This window comes from Danio rerio, chromosome 12 (genome assembly GCF_052040795.2).
Source record: "Danio rerio strain M-AB ecotype USA chromosome 12, GRCz13ab, whole genome shotgun sequence".
Classification (NCBI taxonomy): domain Eukaryota; kingdom Metazoa; phylum Chordata; class Actinopteri; order Cypriniformes; family Danionidae; genus Danio; species Danio rerio.
In genome coordinates, this window is record NC_141032.1 from 23,118,143 (window position 1) to 23,143,462 (window position 25,320).

The following is a 25,320-nucleotide window of genomic DNA, read 5'->3' on the forward strand; positions in this document are numbered from 1 at the left end:
TCTGTCCAAACAGCGTACAATAGAATTTCATCATAAGTGCCCTTTAAAGCATTGAAAGAAGCATTTACTTTACAGTATTTACTGGAACTACAAACTTCTTAAAATTTTTAAAGCAAATATATCACCATACTGTTTGTAAATTTTAGCACAACCATTAACACAGTTCTGTACTCTACATTGCATGTGCTTTATTTAAATGATCACACACTATTAGTAATACTTGACAGTAAATGTCAGTTAATTAATTTAATAAATCCAAGCAAAATTTAGAGTGTGGACCATCTATAAATTGAATTTAAATGTTCATTTAAAGGTTCATGAAGTTAAAATAAAGTTTTTTAGAATTTAGTATTAGTATTGTTCCTTTTAAAGATCTCTATAAGCTGGTGTGCTCCAAAACAGAAACAATATTTGTGTTTCGAAGTTATTAAATCGATATCAACATATAAAGCTTGTAGTTTGTATTTTCCGCCTAAATCAGAGAATTAGAGCCTGCTCGGCTAGACTACTCAACAGCTTCTTTCTTGTTCTGAAATCTCATCCAACCCCCCACCTCCCCATGCATTTCTGAGTTATGTCCCATAGTGTTAGGTGGGCTAAACAAAACCACCTGTAGTAAAGAAAACGCTTTCATTTCTCTGACACATTTTCACTATGGACACTTTCTTATTCACTTCATGGAAATATTGTGCATTTCAAATTGTGCTTAATTCTGATAAGTGGGCTTGACAAACCACCTGTAGAAACACTCTTCTCTCTTATGCACCTGACACTTTATCTTAACTCCATCTTACAAAGACTCAATAAGGAAAACGATGTACGCTATACATGTACCACCATCATGCTGCAATGCTTGCTTAAACCTTAAATACCTCTTGCACAATGTAAAACCTTAAATACCTCTTTTGCACAATATTCTCCTTAAATACATCTCTTGCTCAATATCCAGCACAACATTGTTTAGTCTCATGTAAAAGTACTTGTGTGTCTTGTGTATAGTAAACCTTATGTGTATAGTTAAAGTATCTTATAGTATTTGTCAGTTATGCATAGGTTTTTTTTTAAATAACTCTTTTGTCGAGTGTTGTGTTTGTATTTTTGATTAAAGGTGCAGTAGGTGATCATCTTCAGACACATTTTTTGTTGTGCTGGTTGAAAGTCTCTTCACAGTCCAATAGTAATGATTAAAATAAATGATCTAAATGTGTTTATATGTATTTTTCTATTCTGGGTAAGGCATAAAACTAAAAAATGTTCATCCAGTTAAATATTGTCGGGCCGACATCTCCCATAACTCCGATAAGTAGCTCAAACTGTCTGTCAACAACTGCAGATTTGGGCTTTTGCGCATCTCTGTTCACGCTTATCCGCCATTAGCTTGTGCCCGCCTGCATGAAAGCAGCGTGTTCACGACACGTGCACATGAGACAGTCAAAGTTGTGGCAAAATCAAATGCTGAATTGAAACTTTTTAAAGTCCAGAATCAATATTGAAGCTACGTTTGCACACTGGAGGAAGGACGACACCATGGCTGAAGTATTTCTGTTAGACAGGTAATGTTCTATTTTAAACTCTTTTAGTCACACAGAGCTGATGCAGATGTTGTTGTTACAAATGGGTTAACGTTAAATGCACAGACTTGTTGTTAAGCCACTGAAATCCTCCGGTGAACAATTGATGAGACTATTTTCTATTTCATAAAGGCCTTTTACAGCATCGATAATGTAGATTTACATTTAGTTTAACAACAAAACATAAGTAAATAGCGCTATGGTGGGGAGAGCATTAATTATTAGAAATAATTAATAACACCTGCTTTCTCTAGTAACTGGGCCGGAGGGACACCTTCTTAAGGAAGCAAGAGAGACCAGTCAAGAGAGAGAGCTGAGCGACTATAAGCACCTTTAAGCCTCGCGCAAAAAAAAAACACTTAAAAATAATAATAATAAAATTGTCACTTACCTTATCGCCGACCCTATCTTCTTCTTACCACAACAAAGAAACGTTCCACAAGCACTATTCTGCCTAGTCTGCTATACTGAGCTGAAGTTGCTTTTATATACACATTGGGTAATTTCTGAACAATGACAGCTTGTGATGCACTACTGATATTGTTCACCGCTCTTCTGAATATTCGCTCTGAAATATCATGTTAGTGTGGCTTAGTCATATGTGAAATTTCTGCACGCCATCGTGCCAACCACTACACACACTTCTAAGTGGTGAATAGCATGAACTAGTGTCTGCTGTTGTGTCGCGGTGCATGATGTCATCAACTGCGATGTCCTGCGATGTCAGGAGGCGTGGCTTTGAAACACAGTCCCTCCCCTGCTGTCCAAAGCTAATATGCTAACAGATTAGCATTTTGGCAGATCACCTACTGCACCTTTAATTTATGTAGCACCATTGTCCTGTGAGATACAACATTTCGTTTTTTTTTTTGTATATCCACACATGTAGCAGAATGACATTAAAGCTTGGCTTGAAATGGATCAGTGGTTTTATTTACATCAACCCATGCTGCAGTTTCTCTTTTCATCATAACCAATCAAATGCTCTCTATAATCTGACATACCTCACCCTCTTCAAAACGCTTTTCATTTGATAGGCTTGAGCTTAATCACTCTCACTGGCAATGATGCAATGATGAAAACAAAATGCTACTGCATGCTTTTCAAAAAGAGAAGGAGCTACACAATGTTCCACCCTCTCTTCCTGTTTTGGTTGAAATTACATCAAACATCCAATAAAAATACATATTTCCAAGCACTTCATGGGACTTTTAATAAAATGTGCTATTATTTATAATTTATTCATTCATTTTCCTTCGGCTTAGTTACTTATTTATCAGGGGTTGCCACAGAAGAATGAATTGCCTACTATTTCGGTATATGTTTTACGCGGCTAATGCCCTTCCAGCCGCAACCCAGTACTGGGAAATACCTATACGCTCTCCCATGAACACACACACATGCACTAAGACTAATTTTGGCTACCCAATTCACTTACACTGCATGTCTTTATACAATGGGGGTAACCGGAGCACCCGGAGGAAACCCACACTAGCACAGGGAGAACATGCAAAATTCACACAGAAATGCCAACTAGCTCAGCCAGGACTCGAAGCATGCAGCAACATTCTTCCTGTGAGGTGACATTGCTAACCACCGAGCCACCGTGCTGCCCTGCTATTATTTATATACATGTCAATACAAATTTGAAATGTTGTGAAATGCAAAAATTTATGGCTCATAGTTGAAACCTCCTATATTAGTGTCTACATCAAATTAAGTTCACGAGGGATTTCACATACTGCTCATAGCATAGCTAAGTATCTACTTTAATATTTAACATGAATTTAGAAAAAATAATGTTCAATATGCGGGTGAAAGAATGATCCAATGACATTCACAAATATACAATAAAAGTCATTGGTGCCCAATCTTGTTTTGCAAATCTTTAAAATATCTTTTTATTTTTCTCCACACAGAAGAAATTCATGGAGGTTTGGAACTTACATAAGGGTGAGTAAAAGAGTTTTGATTTTGAAGTGAATAACTTTATTGTTAAACAGCTTATTTTGCAGCTCATGTGTTGTTATGAATGTACTCGAGTTGCTTTCCATGTTTGACCTCTTTAAAATATAGAAATAAGCATGAATTTTTCACGTCGAGCCATCACGAGTTGACCCCCAAAGAATTTAGTCTCATGAAAGCATGTCAAGTACCATACTGTCATGTGTGTCCAACTCTGTTTCAAATGAGAAGTGAAATCAACAGTGCGGAATCATCATTAATTTATGTGCTGTGATATATGAAAAAGAAAATAAGGTCTGCAATGTCAAGTGCTTGAAGGCTGAGAACTTGCGTAGGGTCAATTTCATGTCAGTGGCTAGTGAAATGTACATAGTGTGCCCAGTATAACATCAGAGTAAGGTTGATGAAACTGGAGCAATATCACTAAAATACAAAAAACATCAGCCTGGTTTAGGTATTTCAAAAGTTGTTCATTAATCATAACATTTCAGTTTCATATATTTCCGTTCCATCTGGACAAGATCAGATTCATGAGAATTGAGCAATATAAACGGAATCTTATTAAAAAATTAAAAGTCTGGTTTAGATATTTTAAATTTAGCTGCAGAATTATGTGTAATCGTTTATTGTGGATAATTATAAATTAACTGATTCATTGTACGCTATTAATTCTGTGTGTGAATGAGCTGAAATGAAGTTGTCAAATGCTTTTTTATAAGATATCAAAGCACACTGACCTGAATCACACTTTCACTGGCGTAATCTCAAGAGCAGTTACCGTTAAAGTTCCATCTGGACTGTTTTCTCTAAATTGGACTTTAGAAGATTATTCCAAGTGGCCTTCACAGTCGATGGGGAAAATTGTTTATGGCTGATAGACAATCTTTGTTGTGTTCTTGCTGAGCAGGTTTTTTTCTTTTATTTTTGAAGCTCTTGAAAAATACTATACTCATTTACTGGTTATGTTATTCAAACCATTTTTCATTTCCCTTTTAACTGAATTATCTACCTTACCCTTTTAATCTTTTGAACTGAAACCATGCAACTGAAACTATACATATCTCTTATTAAAGATTTACATTTTTTAAAAAGTTTTCCTCTAGTATTAAAGTTCCTGAAAGCAAAAAAGGTCAAGGTGCTCCAGGATTGGCCAGCCCAGCCACCAGAAATAAGCATTATTGAGCATTTCTAAGATGGAGAATCTCTGGGAGTCCTGCAAGAACGCTTATGACAAGATATTTTGAAAGTTTAATTAAATTTTTGTTATTTAAGTAGTATCATTTTAATATTAACAACATTAATATTTTCAATTTAAAAAGTAGTCCATGGTTAGTTTGCATTCAATAATTTTTTTTGTTGTATATTTAATATTTTTTGATTTTTAAAAATAATTAAACTTCTCTATCTAGCTTAATAATGAGCATTTGTAATGTAAACTTAAACATGGAGAGAGGATTTAATTAGGGCTGCACAATATACAATATCTTTTCAGCATCAATATTGCAATGTGTGAATCTGCAAGTCACATCGCAGGATCTGCAATGTTAAGTTGGGATTATAATAATGAAATACCACATTTCAGAACAATCCTAATAGTGTGAAAGTGAATTTAAACCAAGAAGTTATAAAGTTTCCAGCTTTAATGCAGATTAATTTCATTTATTATTTGTACAATAAAGAGTAGTGTTATTTTACAAAATGATTATTGCATTTTTATTGCATTTCCCAGAAAATCATGTTTTCATTTGTATCTATCTATATTTATCTGTGCTTTTAATTTGTTTATTGTATTTTAAAAACAATACAAAATCCTCTACAAAAACGGTTCCAGTCAATCTAAAATTGCGAGTTATTTTTAAATACAGTTATAAGTATTTTGAAATTATATCCATATCGCAGACAAAATATCGCAATGTCAATTTTATCCAATAGTGCACAACCCTAATTTTAATGCATTGTTTAGTTTGTGAAAGTACAACTTTTACATGTTTGAATGTTTTGAAAACAGATAGTCTCTACATCTAGAAGCAGAGTTTTACATCTAACCAGTGACTGGATTAACCATTAATTTACAACTAAGCAGGAGGAAATGATAGCCCTGCTGAGGAGACACAGTAATAAGTGTGTAGTGTCACTGATTACTCACATGCTTGTTTATGCTTATATGTCCCTAGTTGTTTTTGCTTAATAATATTGGATGACAAGATGTACATTCAAAGTGCCAAGGCCAATAAGCAAAACAAAGAAAAACAGCTTCTGTCTAATTGAGTCAGGGCCTATTCATTAGACCATTTCAATCCCACAACAAATTGCTTGGGGGATTCTTGAAATCCCTGAACAATCTCAAACACTGACTTAAGAAAGGGAAAAAAAAAACAGGAAAGCTTGCAAGGCACAAAAATGGAGTGTACAGAATATTTGGCACACAAAGTAGCATAGCCATCTAACCCAAGAGAGAATCAATCAAAACAATAAGATAACAGTGATGAAAGTAAACGAGTCAGTAGCTTAAAAATATATATATATTTGCAAAAGTGATCATTTCATATCCTCTTTCACTCTTTGTTGAATTATGATAAGTAATAATCATTTTGATGCAGGTGCAAAAACAAACAAACCAACAAACAAAAAAATCGACTTGTGATTGGCTAAAGTTACAACATAGATGAGACATTTCAGTGCAATGTCAGATTTTTATGAAACATTTTGTAATGTTTAAGCTAACATTTAAAGGTACCATGTACTGCATTGGTTTAATCAGTTATATTGTTCTCTGATATTTACATAGTATGTTTATGGCTTTGGTAAGCTAAAAAAATCTCCTCAAAGGGTTTTATATGCCCATTTATTACTCCATACCACTTGAATCAGAAGGTCCAAAACTGATCATATATGGATCATGCTGTGAATATTAATAAGCTCCGCTCTGACGTGCAGCTCTCACCGACAAACAAACAAACTTTCCAAGTGGACATGGACAAATATGAATCCATCAGACGTTAACCTGTTTATATATTATAAATAAATTATAAATCATAAATCATAATAAAATTTTACAAAAGTGGCCGATAAAGATGTATTTCTTTGTGTGTGTGTGTGTGTGTGTGTGTGTGTGTGTGTGTGTGTGTGTGTGTGTGTGTGTGTGTGTATATATATATATATATATATATATATATATATATATATTAGTGCTGTCAAAAATTAACTAATTAATCACACTTTTTGATTTTGATTAATCACATTTAAAAGACTATAACTTGTAATTTTGGCTATTCAAATGTAAAATTAAAGTAAACGCAGTACAAAAACTATTTAAATTCGAAATTTAATTGTTTATTAGAATTTTTGTTTAACTTGTAACACAGAATTCTTAATGTAAACATCCTGGCTTGACAGACATATTTATTACAGAAATTAAAACACAAACATGTTAGTGCCATTTGAATTTTAAAACAATTAATGCCAATAAAGAAAACCTTGATTTCCAAGTTGGATTCTAAATAAAAAAAAAGAAAAAAAAAGAAGAGCCAAAATACAGGCATTGCGGATATGGAAAATGGAAAATTATAATAATAATAAAGTATTAAATACAAACAATTGTACTCATTGAAAAGTTGTATTGCTGTGAGTTAAGAACATTAATTATAAAGTAGAAACATTGCAAGCACACACAGACACACAGACCAGTGCCGTGCACAGGGGAGTGGTCCGGTGGCTAGAGCCACTGCCCCTCTGCCCTCATTGGCTTAGGTGCCCCTCTCAGGAGGCACTTGCTCTTCACTCTGTGATCGCGTTGAGCACCTGCCACTGTAAGAGTCTGTGCACGGGCCTGACACAGACACACACACAGACAGACACACACACATAACGCCCACAGGACTGCGAAAGGGAGCGACTCCCTTCAGATTCAACACGCATGATCAAATTTGCTTAAACTGATCGTTCTAAAGTATGGCTGTATTTTACAAGGATTCTGACAAAACAACGCGAAGCATACGCTTTCGTTGCGTTTAAGGAGGAAACACGTCAAACTTACTGAAACATTGGAGGGCTCATGCACAAAGGCATTGGAATGTCTTTGACAGCTCGCGACTTCATTGACACTTTCCAAGTACATTTATATAAGACACCAATTCTTCGAATTTAATATGATTAAGGTAAAACTCTTATTAAAAGTCTACTATGTAAACAGCGATTTGATGAGCTTAAAGTGTGTGTGTATGTATCTATATTATGTATTTATTAATCATTCTTACTGTTTAATGAACGCAAACTGTCGTAGTTTATTAAAGATGCAAACACCTCGCTGCATGTTAGCGGCACCTTCAGCAAACTTCCAATGTACAGCACGAGGACTTTTATGATTATTTATGAGCATCAAAATTGGCAGATCCAATCATTTTCTTTTCAGTTTAGTCCCTTTATTAATTAGGGGTCGCCACAGCGGAATAAACGGCCAACTTATCCAGCATATGTTTTACGCAGCGGATGCCATTCCAGCTGCAACACATCTTTGCGAAACATCCATACACACTTATTCACACTCAATTTAGCCTACCCGATTCACCTGTATCACATGTCTTTGGACTGTAAAGGAAACCGGAGCGCTTCTCTTCTGTTAAACTAAACAGCACATCATCGATGACGTAAGCGTGCTCCGATTCAATGTTAGTGCAGGCCAACAGGGCAGAGGGGAGTGAGGACACGCATGCCTTGGCACAGTTCAAAGCAACTGTACATAGTGTGAGTACGTAGTTAGTGACCCATCAGTGATGATATACAGCCATCTCGCACTGCTATATAAAAAAGAAAATATAACAAGGAGAGTCTCAAAAACCTTTTTGTACGAGGAACTACTTCCACCATTCATTCACATCTGCAGCTGACGTCAGAACTGCCAAAACCATCGCTACTTCACAAACTTCACTTTAGAGCTATATTGGAATATGATTAGTGAATTCACAGTGAAAACTCTAAAAATATTAAGTGCACTTTAATTATCCAGATGATGCACTCATTTAGTCGTTAAAATGAAGTGTGTAATGATGGACACTTCACGCACTCAACGACCGCAGGTTTGCTTACGTAGCGGAAGGTGCGGAGCTATCGGGCGCACATGTTGGATAACTTTATTTATTTTGGATGGTGAAAGCAAAATTCTCCTACTAGAGTGATTATTGCGCCTCCCGATGGTGAATGCGGCAATACTCACGGCAGGTATTATTTGATAATTCGGTCGTTTATTTCACTGATTTGGCAACCGTCAAACGTCGTCGGGGAAACGGTTTGAATTAGAAACGGCTTAGTAAAAAAACATTAGTGTGCCATTTGGGACAACACTACATAAATATACTATCCTGTTGAGTGTGTAAGTACATAGTGCATGGTGTATAGTGTGCCATTTGGGACACAGCTATAGTAAACAAGCTTTAGGCTTTTGTTTTCAAAATAAAAGTCCCACATATACACATAGTACATTGTTGTCTCACTATAAAACATTATGGCTTATCTAATGTTGCCTGTGGCTTGTATATTAATGATCTTAGAGCTACATATGAAACCTTGTTCTCTTGATGATGTGGTCGCTTGTCAGGTCCGAATGAATGACCTTGATCATGGCCCGTAGGTCAGTTTGCTTTGTGTTCGGATTCAATATATTTTGATTTTACAAATAATTACACTTGTGGAATTTACATCAGAATGAGGAAACAATGGTGCCTGAGGTTCACGGTATGGCCATTTTCATATACTGATGATCTCTTACTATTACACTTTGCCTAGAAATATCCAGATTTTCTTTATAGGGCACTTTTAAACAGGCCTATGGTGAAAACGTGGCAGACAGCAACAGTACTACAGTATAATGTACTAAATGGAGAAATTTGACTTATGTTTTACATACTGCAAAAGGACACTTGGTATTGCCATTTGTAAATATATTATTTTTTAGCTTTATTTTGTTTATTGATATAATTGGTGTCACACTGAAGTGTGAAAGACTACAGGCGATGAAAATAGATCTCGAAATGAAACTCAAGAGGAAATAAGCATGAGATGACTTCTTCAAATATGATGCAATTAACTTGCTCAAAGCGGGCGAGAATTCTGTAAATGAATTCTGTTATGCGTTTCAGAGGACTAATCATCTCATTTTTTTAGCTTCGTGTGTAATCACCCTCATTAGTTTTCACAACAGAGAGGGAGATGTTTAAATTTCTGACGTGTAATCTGTTGCTGTGGAGACAATTCAGTGTGCGTTCTCATCTCTCGCAGGAACCCGCAGATGTGTTGTTATTTGCTATTATGTACAGGAACGCTTCATCCACTTGATAGGCTTTATCTATCTGCACTACACAAACATTTTCTGATTGAACACGCGAATATCCTTTGGGCACAAATCTTGTTGTTAAACACATTCAAAACATTCACGAAACTCCGGAGAATAGCTCAAATTATTTCAGGTTGTTTTCAAAGCTGCTGCCAGATTCATTTCCCCAGTCCAATCAGGTTTGATCAAATAAACAGAGAGATGGAAAAACACATCCGTTGATCAGCGCATCATTATTCTCTGCTCAAAGAGAGAAGAGATCATCAATACAATTGTCACATTCCACTCAGCTTCTCATTTTCTCCTTCTTACCAATGTGTTCAGTTTCAGATCCGTCATTTTATGAGCCAATTCTGAACTAATTCAATTGGTATGTTTAGGGACATTAATAATTGAACTATTTACCTTGTTATAAATAAGGCAATATCATGATTTAGGGGTTTACGTTAGCTGCTTCTTAGAATATTCCAGTTTTACCTGTCATAGTACATAGATTGATTAGTGGCAAATGTCATTAGTCCCCTTTACACAGTTATACTGGTAAATATCTGCAATATTTTCAGAACGACTGTTGTTCACACAGGCATGAACGTTCCTGAATTTTTCCAGAAAAGAGCATTCACACATACAACATACTGTATCCAAAATGCAGGTAAATTCTGACATCAATAATCAGAAATGGCCTTTAACGACTGCGCTTGTATTTGTAATTATAATAGGGTTCGGGCTTTTGTTGATGGTTTCACTTTTATTTGAAGCTTTAGCATTCAGGCAGTTGCTTTGTCCCAAGACATCCAAGTCAGAAGTGCTAACCTCGGCTAAACAGTTACTTGAAGGTAAAAAACAAACAGCAGTTTGTCATAAGCATTTTATTGATACTATTTTACACAGCTGGCATTAAGAAGGAACATAGAAACATTATCTGACTAACAACTAGCAGCTAAATTTGTCTGGAAAAATATCCAAAGGCTTTTATTTTTATAAACAGTGTGGATGTGAATGTGTCTGATTGTTCTGATTGGCTGGAGTAAACATCTCACGTCAGCATGTTCTAAGCGTGAACCACAGCATCGTATTCCGGCAAATTACTATATGTTACAACTTCTCTTTCTTAAAAAAAAATGTCTTTTTCAATCCTTGTGACCTCTTACGAGAGTGTTTATCTTGAGATAAAAGGTTTTCCTCACTTCCATTTTGTGAATAAAATAGTTAAAAAAAGTAGTCGTGCATTTATTCTGTTTGTGTTCCTCTGCAATAACACTTCCGAAACACTATCTGGCAGTAGGTGTTTATGATTGTCTATGTTGAGTTTCTTTGCTGTTTTTTTTTTTTCCTGAATGCTACCTTAATGTACAAGTGGCTCAAATTCACTCATTTTGAGGCGGGAATTGGAGGATGTGCAACAACTTTAATCATACATACAACATAAAACAAAAGTCAACACTTAAACATTCGCTTCAACGGGCTTGTGTGGCTCTCATCTCCACCCACACTCGTCAGCGCTACCAAGCTGACCAACCCCAGAGCTTGTGCTTTGCATCGTTTGACGTGTAGTAAAATTTTTTGAAAGGTGCGCGTCAGCGTTGATTTGCGTTGAGATTTTTCAGGACCACCCTCGAAACCAAGGGGTATAAAACTTCCCCGGATTACACCATCTACAACAAGTAGATGCACAAATTAGTATTTTTTTGTCATTGTTAAGACTTTTTAACAACAAACAAGTAGGTGTTTTATTACATTCATAACAGCATTTTTGTTTTACAATCATGCTTTTAAAAACCGCCTCGAATACCCTGTCAGAAAAGTCCGGCTGGGAATAACCTTTTTACAGTGTCTGGTATAATGTTAATGTTTTTTAATGTTGTGCACAATGCACAATACAATGTACAATGCACAGTACATTTAGGTCTTATTGCCACATTAGATCATTATGATAACATGATATATGCCTTCAGTGATTTCCTTAAGATATATACCAAAAAAATAAGGCAACTGGAATAACTACAGCAGTCGATATCGTCTGATCTCATATGAAGCAAGATATCGCGATGACGTATCGTGACGTGTGCTGATGTTGTTGTGCTGTCTCATTTTCTAGGGGTAAAATTTAAAGCCTGTCCCCTTCCATTTCAAGAAAAAAAGGGAATGGGAAGGAATACAAAAAAGAATTGGGATTGGGCATATGGTACACTCAAAATAGTACGGTTTCTGTTTGTTCAAACAACTGATTTAAAATGAGCTGAAACAACACAATTCTTGAGTTTTTTTTGGGGGGACAACTTAATTGTTTAATGTTCAATTCACTTAAATTTGTAAAAACCAGTAAACTTAAAAACTTAATTGCATCTCATTCTCCTAAAACAAATCGATGTGTGGAACCCAGCATTTTTTACAATGTCATCAAATATCTTTTTATTTCATGGTCTGTTGTAAATTCTGATTCTGATTGGCTGCAATGCTGGACTCACACCAAATTATAGAGCACCACGTCACTAGATCTAGTTTACTCATTAATTTTCAGCTTGAGTTGAATTATTTAATTTTGCACAGGAGATGCGATTGAGGTGGATTATGCGTGATTGAGGTGAGCTTTCAGTGACATTTGATAAATTTGCCTCTAAATTCATAATTTTGTTTTTGGTGTCGACCCAACATGAGGAGTGCAAATAAAATTGTTTATTGCACAGGTAGGTCCAGACAGTTTTGATCACTATTAAAAATAGTAGGCTACCCTCAAACATTAGTAGTAACCATAGTAACTTCAAGTTGACGAGTCAAAAGTAAAGTTGATGGAGCCATCATTCCTCTGTGTATATTCGAGGACACTGACATGTTTCTCACCAGGAAGGTGGTGCTGATCAAACAACACTATATTCTTAAAAATATTTGGAGGTCGCTAATATGTGATCCTATGATATATATATATATATACATATGTCATTTACATAAGTGTCATTCACAAATAAGCACATACACACTCTCTTTTTCTGTCCGTGACTGATTCAAAGCAAGGACATCAAACTCTTTTCTAACAATTCAGTCCAATAATGTGCTGCCATTACTAGTCTTAACTTGTCTTAACCTTGGCAAATGACGACAAGAAAACCAACAGCTTGCCTTAAGTTACAGGGTTTTAAATGCACTTCACGGAGACAACCTCTGCTTTGCGTTTGGTGGTTCTTTGCCTCTGCGTTGTGCATTTAAAATCCTTTAATGCATAGCAAGCCATTGTCTCTTAATCATGTTAATATCAGAGTATTTTAGTTCATGTGAACCAGAATCAGAATTACTCATGGCCAGATATTCTGCTTTTCCTCACTGTATTTTCCCCATTGTGTTTTTAACACTCTTTATGAACTAGGCTGTGTTGGCGAGGCAAGGATGTGAATGATAAATGGCTGAAGGTGGAGTGAGGGGGTGGGACTGTTGGAGCAGTAGAACATAGTGCTTTAAGGAGCTCATTTGTCATCCAGAACCCAATGCACTGCATGAGGTGAAAAGGTCTCCAAGTCTCTTAAATGAGCTCTGAACTTTGCCGTTGTCCACTGGCTATACTACATAGCAATCACCTCAATGTCCTGCCTTCCTAAGTTCCCCTTGAGCTGTGTCAGCTGAGAAGGGCAAGATTAAATGGCATATCTAAGCTGCGCAGGTAGACGACCTCTCGTGTCCTGCATGCCTATCCTGGCTGTGCTTTCTTACAGGCTTTTCTTAAAGGAATTGGTCCTAATTGTATTTAATTAGCTGTAGTTTCCAGAAGAATTGTATGCATATTATTTTTTTGTGAGAGCATATATCTGTCGTTGAACTTGTAGTAGATGAATCTGGATAATTTTAAATGAGTGTTCACACTTGGCTTTGATTTTGTTGGTTTATTTAGTGGGGGCCTTAAAAGTAAGTTTCTTGATTCATATGGTCCTCACGTTGTCTTTTTAGCAAGGGAATTTAATAAATATTGAAAAAATGACAATAAATAAAATATTGATAAAGCAAAAATAGGAGCAAGTTATTCTGGGGGATAGAAACACTAACATCTAAATAAAATTTTTATTTATTTTGTCATAAAAATAAGTCTAAGTTGTGTTATTTGTGTTCTAATAAGCAAAAAGCAATAATTCAATAAATACATTTTCTTATAAATCTTTATGGTCTTGCTCTTTTTAAAATGAAGTTAAACTGGTATTCTTGCTTCAGTTTAGTGAAGATAATGAATTATTTTAAGACCTATTTTTTTAAAGTGAACTAAAATAAAACTCTAAAATATATATTTTTAAATGTAGTGATTATGAAACAATCTGATATTATAATCTTTTGAAAGTTGGTGTAATTTTTGAGTTTATAAACAACAACAAAAATTTGAGTAGTACTAATATAGTAAAAAAATAATCACATAAGCTACTTGGTCACATAATTACATATATGGTTGTACATTGGCACTGGCAGGACGCGTGTGTTGTCTTAAGCCTGGTTTATACTTCTGCGTTAAGTGATCGAAGTGACCCACGTGGCATACTCTGCCCGTTGCAGTGCATTTATACTTCTTCACGCCGTTTCTGTTGCTCTGCAATAACACTTCCAAAACTGCTAGCTGGCAATGAGGTGTTTATGTTCAAAAATCAATAGTTTCCATAATAAATAAAACAATAGTTTCCATCCGGAGCTCCTTCATGGGACTCCACTCTGGTAAACACTTGTTACATCGGGCTCGCGTGGCTTTCACCTCTCGTCAGCGCTACCAAGTCAACCAATCACAGAGCTTGCACTATGCGTTGTTATGACATGTACCTTTATTGTTTTTAAAAGAACGAGGGCTATGCATCCATGCGTTAGCTGCGCCATAGCATACGTGTGATCTTGACGCAGAAATCAACCTTTAGTGTCCCCCCAGTGAAGGATTACAGCCACATTGCACTGCTACAATCGTGATGTTGCGTTTATATAACAGTTTAACGGCATAATCAAGTATAAAAAAGAAAATCAAACACGGAGAGTCTAAAAATCATTTTGTATGAGGAACTACTTTCTTCTGCCATTCCTTCACATCTGCAGCTGACGTCAGAACAACAGAAACCGTTGCTACTTCACCAATGTCACTTTAGAGCTAGAATTTGAATGATTCTCTAGTGTAATGTCTAGTGATGACAAAACAGGGGATTTTGCTCACATGTTAAGATTATAAGGCTGAACGGCATGAAATCCCATCAGTCTACAGAGATATCTCCCAGTATTTCTCTGCTGCAATTGGGAGATCACAATAATTATCTCCAAAAAAGCTGAAGTAACACAAATACGAAAAACGCTAAACACATGCAAGTTTTTCTTCTTTCTTTTTACTGAAAAAGCTTGCAAGAACGAAAAAAGGACTCATTACAAACAAACAGATGGCCAATCAAAAAGTAACTCGTACTCAATAAATACATTACTGATATGTGAGTCCCATCTTAGACTCAATTCACTACAATTGCTATAGTATAAATACAGCAATACAAAAGAGAGAGATCAACTTAGAAAATGTCTTAATTATGTTAACAGATTTTCTTAGCTGTTAATAATAATTTGATCAACTGTAGTTTGAAATTACACAGAGTTTTTCTCCTCTAGTGATTATGCAGTCTCTGTCGCCATCTTGTAGATAGACAATGTCAACCTTGATAGGCTGATGGATGACGAAGTGATCTTTGAAATGATAATAACTTAAAGTAGACACTATCTTTATAAATAAATTGCATAGTTGCAATTTAAACAACTCTATTCTTGCCTAAAAAAGTCGCGAAAGTACAACAAAGCTCTCTGTCTGGCTGAATTTTTAATAGATGTTAAATCTAATCTTAAATTAGAAAACATTTTATTCATTTTTTATTCTATTTTACATATGCATGCATTTCTTTGTATATTTATAATATATACACTTAACATGTGAACTGATCTGCATAAATAGACTGTCTGCTGTCACGTAATTATAAATTTTTTTTTTTTTACACTTCCTTTAGTGTGTCTGCCATAATGTGGGCAGGAAGTGTGCATCCTGGCTGTGGCTGTAGCTGATTGTGCTGATAATGCACTCATGATGATTTCTGCTGAACACGCTGATGTGCTTGTCAGAAGGGTCGTCCATGTTTCTCAGCTTCGGTGGAGGAACAAACACAGCCAGCTCGCTCTCCGTACAAACACAACTAATTTTAATCCTGACAAGAGTCTTGGTTTTTATTCTGCTACGCTTTCACTCACTCCCACCCTAACCTCCTCTTTATCATTTAAAATTGATGCCAACTCCCCAATGGCCTTTCTTATGGAAGCAAAGAGACTTTGAAGTTTGGAGGACTCCTCTGAAAAGCCCTCAGGCGTCTCCTTCACAAGGCTACTGCTACCATACACCACTAGATCTCATTTTTTTCTTTTTCTTTTGGCCACTCTGGATCATGAGAGAATTCTCTGCTACTGCAGCACAATGAATAGCAAACAAAAGTTGAGAGGGCATGTCAACAATTTTAGACGATGGAGGATTGCGGGAAGAAGTAATAAAAGCACATGCATTTCATATACAATAAAACCCTGGCTTCAAAGCAAACTTTTAAATATTTAAAAGCATATGTTTCTGTCTGAATGTAAACAGATATGCTAAATATTTTAGTCGAATGACGCATTTTGGTTTTCCCTTTTGAGAAGTTTAATGCAGTTTTCTTGTTAACAGTAAATATGCATTTTGTCATATGGTGTACATTATATTCAGTGTTTTCCATCTGTGGCTGTGTTTCCACCTGGTATTAACATATGTTTTCAGTCATCTGGTCACAAGCAAGCTGAGATGTTTTACTGTTTTCATTTGGTATTTGCATGTATTCCAATGCATCGCGTGTTACCACAAATGTTTGGATTTCCATCAAAATTCTTCCCCCGTTTTCCATCACACTCTTCATCACTTTTGACTAAGGGCTCAGTGTGATGAATCAAAACTACTAAATAAACAGACCCATGTTCAGAGTTGGTATGGGAGCTTGAAATCCTTGAAAATGCTTATATTTAATCTAGTGTTTTCAAGGTTTTAAAATTGCTTAGATTTTGGAAAAAAAGTGCTTGAAAGTGTTTAAAAGTGCAATTGTAATAGTTCAATTTGTTGCTTTAACCCTGAAACTACCAGAATTCTTTATACTAAAATTGCCATGCTGGTCACATTATCTTTACATTCAAAGCTTTTATTGAGATATAAAAATTAAGCTTGTGTCTGTAAAATGTGTGTGCTTGTACATGTTTGTTGCCATATTCAGTCAAGTCATCACCCTAAATATACAATCTTTTTGGTGATACAGCCTATAAATGTATAGTTAAGCTACGTTAGACCACCCGCTAACGTCCATGCCTCACTTTCTTAAGCACGTGAGAAGGCTTTTTGGCGGATGTGCCATTTCTGAAGTAAACTTATGATTTTGGCAACAGAAAGTTATGTTTTTGTTGGCAGGAAGAAGGGCTGAACAATGTATCGTTTGAGCATTGATATTGCAATGTGTGTATTCGCAATAGTCACATCGAAGGATTAGATTTATTAAAAGATTATGAAATATCTTTTTTTTCTTATTATTTATGCAATGATGACCATATTATTTTTCATTTGATTGTTCTATTTGGTACTTAAATCATAAAGCACAGTTTATTTAATTTTGCTTTTTTATTATAATTTTGGCAAGGCAGTGGCGCAGTAGGTAGTGCTGTCGCCTCACAGCAAGAAGGTCGCTGGGTTGCTGGTTCGAACCTCGGCTCAGTTGCCGTTTCTGTGTGTTTGCATGTTCTCCCTGCCTTCGCGTGTTTTCTGCGGGTGCTCCGGTTTCCCCCACAGTCCAAAGACATGCGGTACAGGTGAATTGGGTAGGCTAAATTGTCCGTAGTGTGTGTGTGTGTGCGGATGTTTCCCAGACATGGGTTGCTGCTGGAAGGGCATCCGCCGCGTAAAAACTTGCTGAATAAGTTTGCGGTTCATTCTGCTGTGGTGACCCCGGATTAATAAAGGGACTAAGCCGACAAGAAAATTAATGGATGAATGTATTAAAATTTTTTCAATGAAGTGCATCCGCACAACTCTTGATTATCCCAGTCGATCTAAATAATTAAAATCTTCCCAAATACAGCTATTCAAATCATCTGGTAAAATTGTATTCATTTTGCAATAAAACAAAATATTGCAATGTCAGATTTTTCCAATGTTGTGCAGCTCTAGCAGGAAGTTGCCAGGCAACAGAGGCATGCGTATTTAAAGTAATGGGGATAAGTAGCAGACAAATGCATGGGGTCATTTTGACCACTATAGTTGTGTAATCAGACCTCTTTTTTTGTTTTGTAATTTGTAAAAAAAAATAACAATGTTTGAAGGAAATTTAGTAAAAGTCAATTAATTATAGCTGTTTTATTTCAACAAATTATAAAAAATATTAATTTAAATGATAAACAAACAAAAAAAGAAGTGTGCTTCGCTTTTTGTTGCTAGACAACCATCTAAACACCTGTGTATAGTGCACGAGGGCTGCTGTTGATATTGTTATAATTGTAATATTTAATAAGATATACAAGTTATATATATATATATATATATATATATATATATATATATATATATATATATATATATATATATATATATTTATATATATTTATTTATATATATATATATTTATATATATTTATATATATATATATATATATATATATATATATATATATATATATATATATATATATATATATATATACACACACACATTTATTTATATATATATATATATATATATATATATAAATAAATGTATATATATATATATATATATATATATATATATATATATATATATATATATATATATTAGGGGTGTAGCGGTTCACAAAAATCACGGTTCAGTTCGACACGATACAGTGGTGTCACAGTTCGGTATCTTTTCGGTACAGCAAAAAAAGAACAAAGCCAGAGGATTTCTCAAATTTTTATCTTTTAATGTGTTAAAACTAACATCATAAAAGTATGATCTTTTTTTTTGTTTTTTTTTTTTACTTTAAACAGTAATGGAGCTATATTTCTGGGGTTTCTGCTTAGCAGCAAATAAAACAAATCCTTCTTTATACTCAACCAAAAAGCAGCTTATAAAAAATAAATGTAATATTGTTGCAGTTGAACAAATAAAAAGAAAAGAACAATTTAGTATTGGAGCTCAGTTTCAATCAATTTTTTAGCATTTTTTTATTTTCAGAAAGGTGAGTGTCCACCTTTTCTTCAGACAGCACAGATCTGCTTGATTTGACTGTCACCTGCCATTTCAGTGGATCTGAAAGCAGGGATTATCTGACTGAAATGGGCTTATGAAGGAATAATGTAATTACAATTAACATTTTCTTAAAACCTGAAATTTCCACCACAGATTAAGATCTCTCATATGCACATCTATAAATGTGCAGATCGCCTTGGTGATTTGTTTTGCCCTGTTCAAATCTGTAGGAATTGCCTGTCTGAATGTTATTCCAGTTGCAGCTACTGATTCCGTGATGTCAGTGTAAATGAGTTGATATGCTCAAATATTAACGCTAAAATAGCTTACTGTTTTAGCAAAAGATTTTGTTGTTGTTTTTCCACCCCTCTGTGTGGCGGTGATGGTGCGCGAAGTATCTAAAGAGCAGTGGGGGCGTGTGCGCGCGATGTACCTGAGCGGCGGGGGTGATTTGTGCCCAACGTAGTGAACGTACATGAAGAGCTGGGAGGGGATACGTGGAGAGGGGTGTGCAACGTATTTAAGGACTGGGGGAGGAGACACATGATTTCCGAAAGATTATCATTTGTTTGCGGGCATCCGGAAGTCTCTCTATGCATTTGCGGAAGACTCATGAAACTTCTGGGAGACTTGGTACGTCTGGGATTACATTAACGTTACTAGCTATTTTGCGAGCTAATGTAGCGTGTGCCCTGACTGGAGTAGTGTTTGGAGGTGGTCGTGTGTTGTGATATGTGAACAGGTTATTGAGATTGGCTGTTCTGTGTCGGGCTCCAGGGTTGCTGGGGCAACGGGGGCGGAGCCAGCACGAGCAGGCAGACACAGAAGTCAGAAAGATTGCTAATAAGTGCATGCTTTAATAAAGTAATATTCTGAGTTTAAAAGCGATGGTCTACTGTTTAACATGACAGCGGGAAGGCAGCATGTTGTCTGCCACGTCATTTGGGATGCCATATTGAGCATATATTGAGTTATATTCATGACTTGGGAAATCATACAGCTCTGGATAACTCAAAACAGCGACCACTAGTATCTTCTACATCTTTAAAAGTCTCTATATTGTGCAAAAAGTGTGTTTGGTGTCACACTGTTTTCCTTCTTTACTTTTTGGTGTTGCTAATAATCTGCTATTAAAAACCCTCAAAAGCTGATTGTAGTATTGGTATTTTTTATATAAATTTACTAATATGAACTAACAACAAACAAAATATTTACAGTATTCATTAATTTTTGGTAATGCAAGGCAATGAAAATAAATGTGTTTATTTTTAGTAATGTAAACTTAGAACTTTAATGATAACAAGCATAACTTAGAATTTTTATAACGCATTAGTACATGTTGAACTATAAATACTGTACAAGTATTGTTTATTTTTAGTTCTTGTTAGTAAATGCATCATATATCATTGTCAAAACATTGTTTTTGCAGTGCAGTATTTTGTTAAAAATATAATATAAATAAATATTATAAAAATTTTATAGAAACATTCAAGTTATGTGAGAAATTGAATGTAAAATAAGTAAAAATCAAATTAATCAAAACATCGTGTAATTCCCTATTCTCTTTTGTTTAGCATTACCTTTTCAGGTTAATATTGCACACTGATTTGTTTCTCAAACTACTTTACATAACTGTCTATGTTTACATGAGTACAGATATTAGAAAATAATTCTGTGTGGATCTGACCATTCAAGCACGATAAAACAGAACAGAAGAGAACTGAATGTGAGACTGAATTTTGTCTGAGAGGATTTTGTCTTTGCAGACTTTCTCACAAGATTGTGAATTATTGCACTTGATAACCTCAAGTCATACAAGTTTGGAATGAAATGAGGTTTAGCAAACTGTAGCAGAATGTTAAGTTTTAGATGAACTGTTCCTTTAACATCATTATATTTCTCACCACAGGGTAGTGTGCTACAGTATTTAGCAACATTTTCACATTTAATTAAATCAGTTAAATGAAAAAGGGTAAATCTGGAAACTGCTTTTATTTTAAATAGGTTTTTTCCTTCTCAAACTTGTACAGGGACTGCCAGCAGCTTTGCTTTATTGGTTGCCCTTATAGAATAAACAAGCAATGTTTCTTTGCTTGTCCTTGACCCTTCAGAGCAGCAGGCAGGTAATGGCTCCTGATAAGTTGGAAATGGCTGCCGGAGATTGAAGTGAGTAGTTTGTAGAAACCTTATTGGGGTGTTCCCACCCTACCGAATTGAAGTCAGCACAGTTGGATGGGATATCCATCTCATTACTTGGGTCTCTGGCTTTGCAGGAACTGAGACAGAGGGCAACACAAACATGTTCAAGAGCTGACCCGCCTCTAAAGGTGTCAGAGATAGAGAACCTGAAGGAACGAGTCTCATGTTGCAAAATTTTCTAAACAAAACTCCATCTTGTCTCCGTTAGCTGTGCTTGTTTTCCTTTCAGTGGCTTTTTCTAATACAATAGATTAAAATGAATTACGGTGTCTTTTATGAATAAGATTCAGGGCAGAAAATAAATTGCAGTGGTGAACTCATCAACAGAAGAAAGCAATCTTCGAGAAAAGATTATGAAGAGCGGATTATTATTATAAATTTGTCCGACAGAAAGTTTTTTTTATTCTTGACAAGCTAATTAAAGCGATTGCAGATCCCTAGTTTAAACATCTGGTACAAAATCTTCTAAAGCTGAAATTGATAAATGTACACTTGTAAATTGAGTATACAAAGGTAGCAGCTTCTCAAGAAGCATCTAAGAAATGACTACAGGAAATCTGATATCTGATGGCGAGTGCACTTCAAAGGCTTTTATGTTGGCATATGAATGCAGCCGGTGAGATTCATCATGTCTCAGGCAGATGAGGTTTTGATTTTTAATAAACCTTATTAAGGCTATTTTGAAAACCCATGGGTGATTTCATAATCAGTTTCTCAGATATCACACATTTCCTGAGATCACTGTTGCCAAGATCTCAGTCAGATTCATGACTAATTGTTTTTTAACCAGGCTAAAATCTCAAAGGATGATGTCGCCCATGCAGAATTTCACAAAAAACACACCAAGTACCAACGAAAGCTGTCTCCAGAGACGTTTCAGTGCTGTTTATAATAACGATAGAAACCGTTCTGCTTCGCAGCCATAAAAACTCTTTTTTACATTTATCATATTTTTTCCTCTTGCTATGCTACATTGCCTGGGGTGCGCAGATCAAATTGAAGCATTATGATATAGAAGTGAACTCAGAAGCACTATAGTTTGTTGTCTTGTTTGTCAGATATTTGGTGATATACTGTGTTTCTCAAAGTCCAGATGAGGAGGTGTAAATCCTTTGCTGTACCGGTTTGAGGCCGATTGGATTTTCACCCTGCGGACATTGGCCCCCTGTGTCTTGGATAATGAATGCCTATTGATTTCTGGGTTCTGTGATATACAGACATCTACTTTATAAGATGTAATTGTCTTTCTTTGGGGCAGACTTTAACTAAATCAGCAACCATTTTCAGTCTATCTGTACAGTTATTTTTGCTCATGCTGTTAAAGACATGTTTTGCTTCTTTAGTTCTTTTTTCACCGTACGAACTCAGTGATCTTTTTTTGTGTGTGTGCATGACGTATGTGTGTAACTAAATTGTTGACGCATTAAGTATGGAATATTAATGGCAGTGCGTAAGTGAATATTTAATTAATTTTTAATTCTCTGACTACTGAGGGTATAATTTAGCTCATAGTTTTCCAAATGTGCTTCCACATTTATTCGTTTTTACATTAAAACAGTTATACTGTACAGTAGGTGATGCAAGGCTTCCTCATCAAAAAGTCTTTTTTATGTGTAGTATAAGTTACTTTTGGTAACTTAGAGAAAAATAACTCATTGGATGACCTCCTAAATTAAGTAAAAGAGCCATTTTAAGCATATTTCATGAGTACATATACAGTTGATAAAGACTGATCTCAGAACTAATGTTAGGACAGTTATTGCAACAAACAGCATTTTTGCAAATTAGGCTGCCAACAACCATCGGTGCTTCTTCAAGGTGGTAATCTCAAAACTCAAAGCATTAAAGGAAACTCTTTTAAATCTTCAAACTAAAGTGAAATTTAAACAAGTTTTCTATTACCTTTTAAACACCTAAGATTACTTTTATTATCAACATTTCCCTCAATTAATTCAATCCCACTCTGGGAACTACAAATCCCCTAACCAGGTAGTTGGACCAACACAATTTCTTCATATTGTCCCAACACAAAACGCTTAAGGTGGACTTATGTGGACTGAACATAAAACAAATAAATTGGGCAAAGAATTGACAAGAATCGTAATGATTCAGCTCATTTTAAATGGGTAGTTTGAACAAGCAGCAGTAAACTCTTTTTGAGTTTAAGCTGCTCAAATTATAAACCATATTTTGTTAAATATAAAGAGTGTTTGTGGCTAGTGTTAAGATTTGTAATATTAATTCTTGTGTTAGGGCAGAGTGATATAGCACAAAATTCAACCTATCGATCTTATTTAACTATTCAACTTAAAATCATACAAACATGGTTTTACACTATGTTCTCCTTTTAAAAGCTTGCTAAACCCTCTTAAAGATTCTTCTACTGTAGTCAACATTTGAAGTGGATCAAAAAAGTTCTTCAAAGTTGCACTAAGAATAAAACATTCAACACACATTGGTTTTTTGACAACTTTGATGAAAGGCTTTGATCCACTTCAAATGTTGGCTACTGTAATCCAAGTTCACCACATATGAAATGGTCAATGGTAAATCTTAAACCAATTCACTTAATGTATGAAATACAAAGGCAAATGTTTAAACGTCAGAGTTACATGAGGAACACAAATCAAGTAATTGAGTGAAAGTATAGATGCGTGCACAAAATATTAGTTTTCATGAGGTATTACATGCTTTGTAATTTTTACTGGAGAAAAAGTACAACGCATCAGGTTTTAAACGTATTTATTGATAAATGTTTTTATTTTTATTTTTTTGCAGCGCTTTACATATAGAAACAAAATAAGCTTTAACTCATTTTTCAATTATTGAATAATGAATTTGTGCCACCACAAGTCAATTACTCAGACCTAATAAAATCATTACAATTCAGAAACACTGCATTTCCTAATTTCATTTTATTAAATATTTATTAGAGTACATTTATCATGTTATACAGTGGGTACTCCAATTATTTAAAGCAGATTTACTTTACAAACAACTGGCAGCCGTGGATTTTAAAATATGGATTTTAATTTACGATAATAAATACCTAAATTCAGCATTAGTCATTTTACATCAGCCAAACACTTCAGCTTTTAAGCTTTTTTTTATTGGCTAATTTTGAATCAAATGTGTGAATTTAGTTTTAACAAACTAAGAAGACCACTTTTCAGCCAAATGATATTAAATAAATCATTTGTTGATACAGTAAGAGCACAGATGTTTTTGGATCAGTCTAATTCCTAAATGGATATAATTCTTTCATTTTAAAAACTGATTTACAGGTTAACTAAAAGGAGTCAACCTGCTCAAGAATTAGATATTGTTGTCATGTCCGGGAGGAAGTCAGGATGTTTGTTGAAGATGTTTGCATGGAATGAAGTGAACAAAAAGTTCCGAATTTACAGCAGTAAAGTAATGCCCAATCCAGACATTCTGTAAATAGCTAATTCACTGCCAACAGACTTTTCTGACAGACTGGACTATTCTAATTCTGTCAAGTCATACCAGAGTAACATTATCAGAATTTAAAAAATGTTGTTTCTGAACATTTTGCAGTGATTATATAAGGGATTATCATTGGCGAAATTTAGTATTTTTTAAATATTTCTTTTAAGATCATGACTGACACATTAATTCTATTATGAATGTAGTGCATCAGATTTTTGTTGTAGTAAAATTAATACACCCCCTCCCCTTCTTAAAAAAAAACAAAAAAAAAAAAACATTTGTGAGTCTTCTTGTTTGCTTTAGTAGCCATATTTCTAATACCCTTTCATTTGTCGTGTGTTCAGTTGTCAGTCATTTCAATAACCCCCTGCCAGTTTGAGTTTGAGGGGTAGAATTGGGTTTGGGTCTAAATGTTTGTCAAAATAAAAATGCTCAGATAAAGCCACAGGTACCTGAGCATAAGGTACACTAAAAATGTACCACTACTAATAAACAACAGCAAAAAATAAAAGGAGAAAAATGCCAATGGGCTATATGCACGCATTACTTCCGCGTTTTGTCT

At 35.0% G+C, this 25,320-nt stretch overlaps 1 long non-coding RNA gene across 2 annotated transcripts in view; it reads left to right on the forward strand.

The window, feature by feature from the left end:
• The window catches only part of LOC137496814 (uncharacterized), an 81,250-nt gene extending 63,828 nt beyond the window's left edge, over positions 1-17,422 (forward strand). For both annotated transcript variants that reach the window (XR_015504049.1, XR_015504050.1), the window contains exons 4-5: positions 3,491-3,524; positions 15,855-17,422. This is a non-coding gene — a long non-coding RNA (uncharacterized LOC137496814). The remainder of the gene's footprint in view (positions 1-3,490; positions 3,525-15,854) is intronic.
• Positions 17,423-25,320: the final 7,898 nt, after the last annotated feature.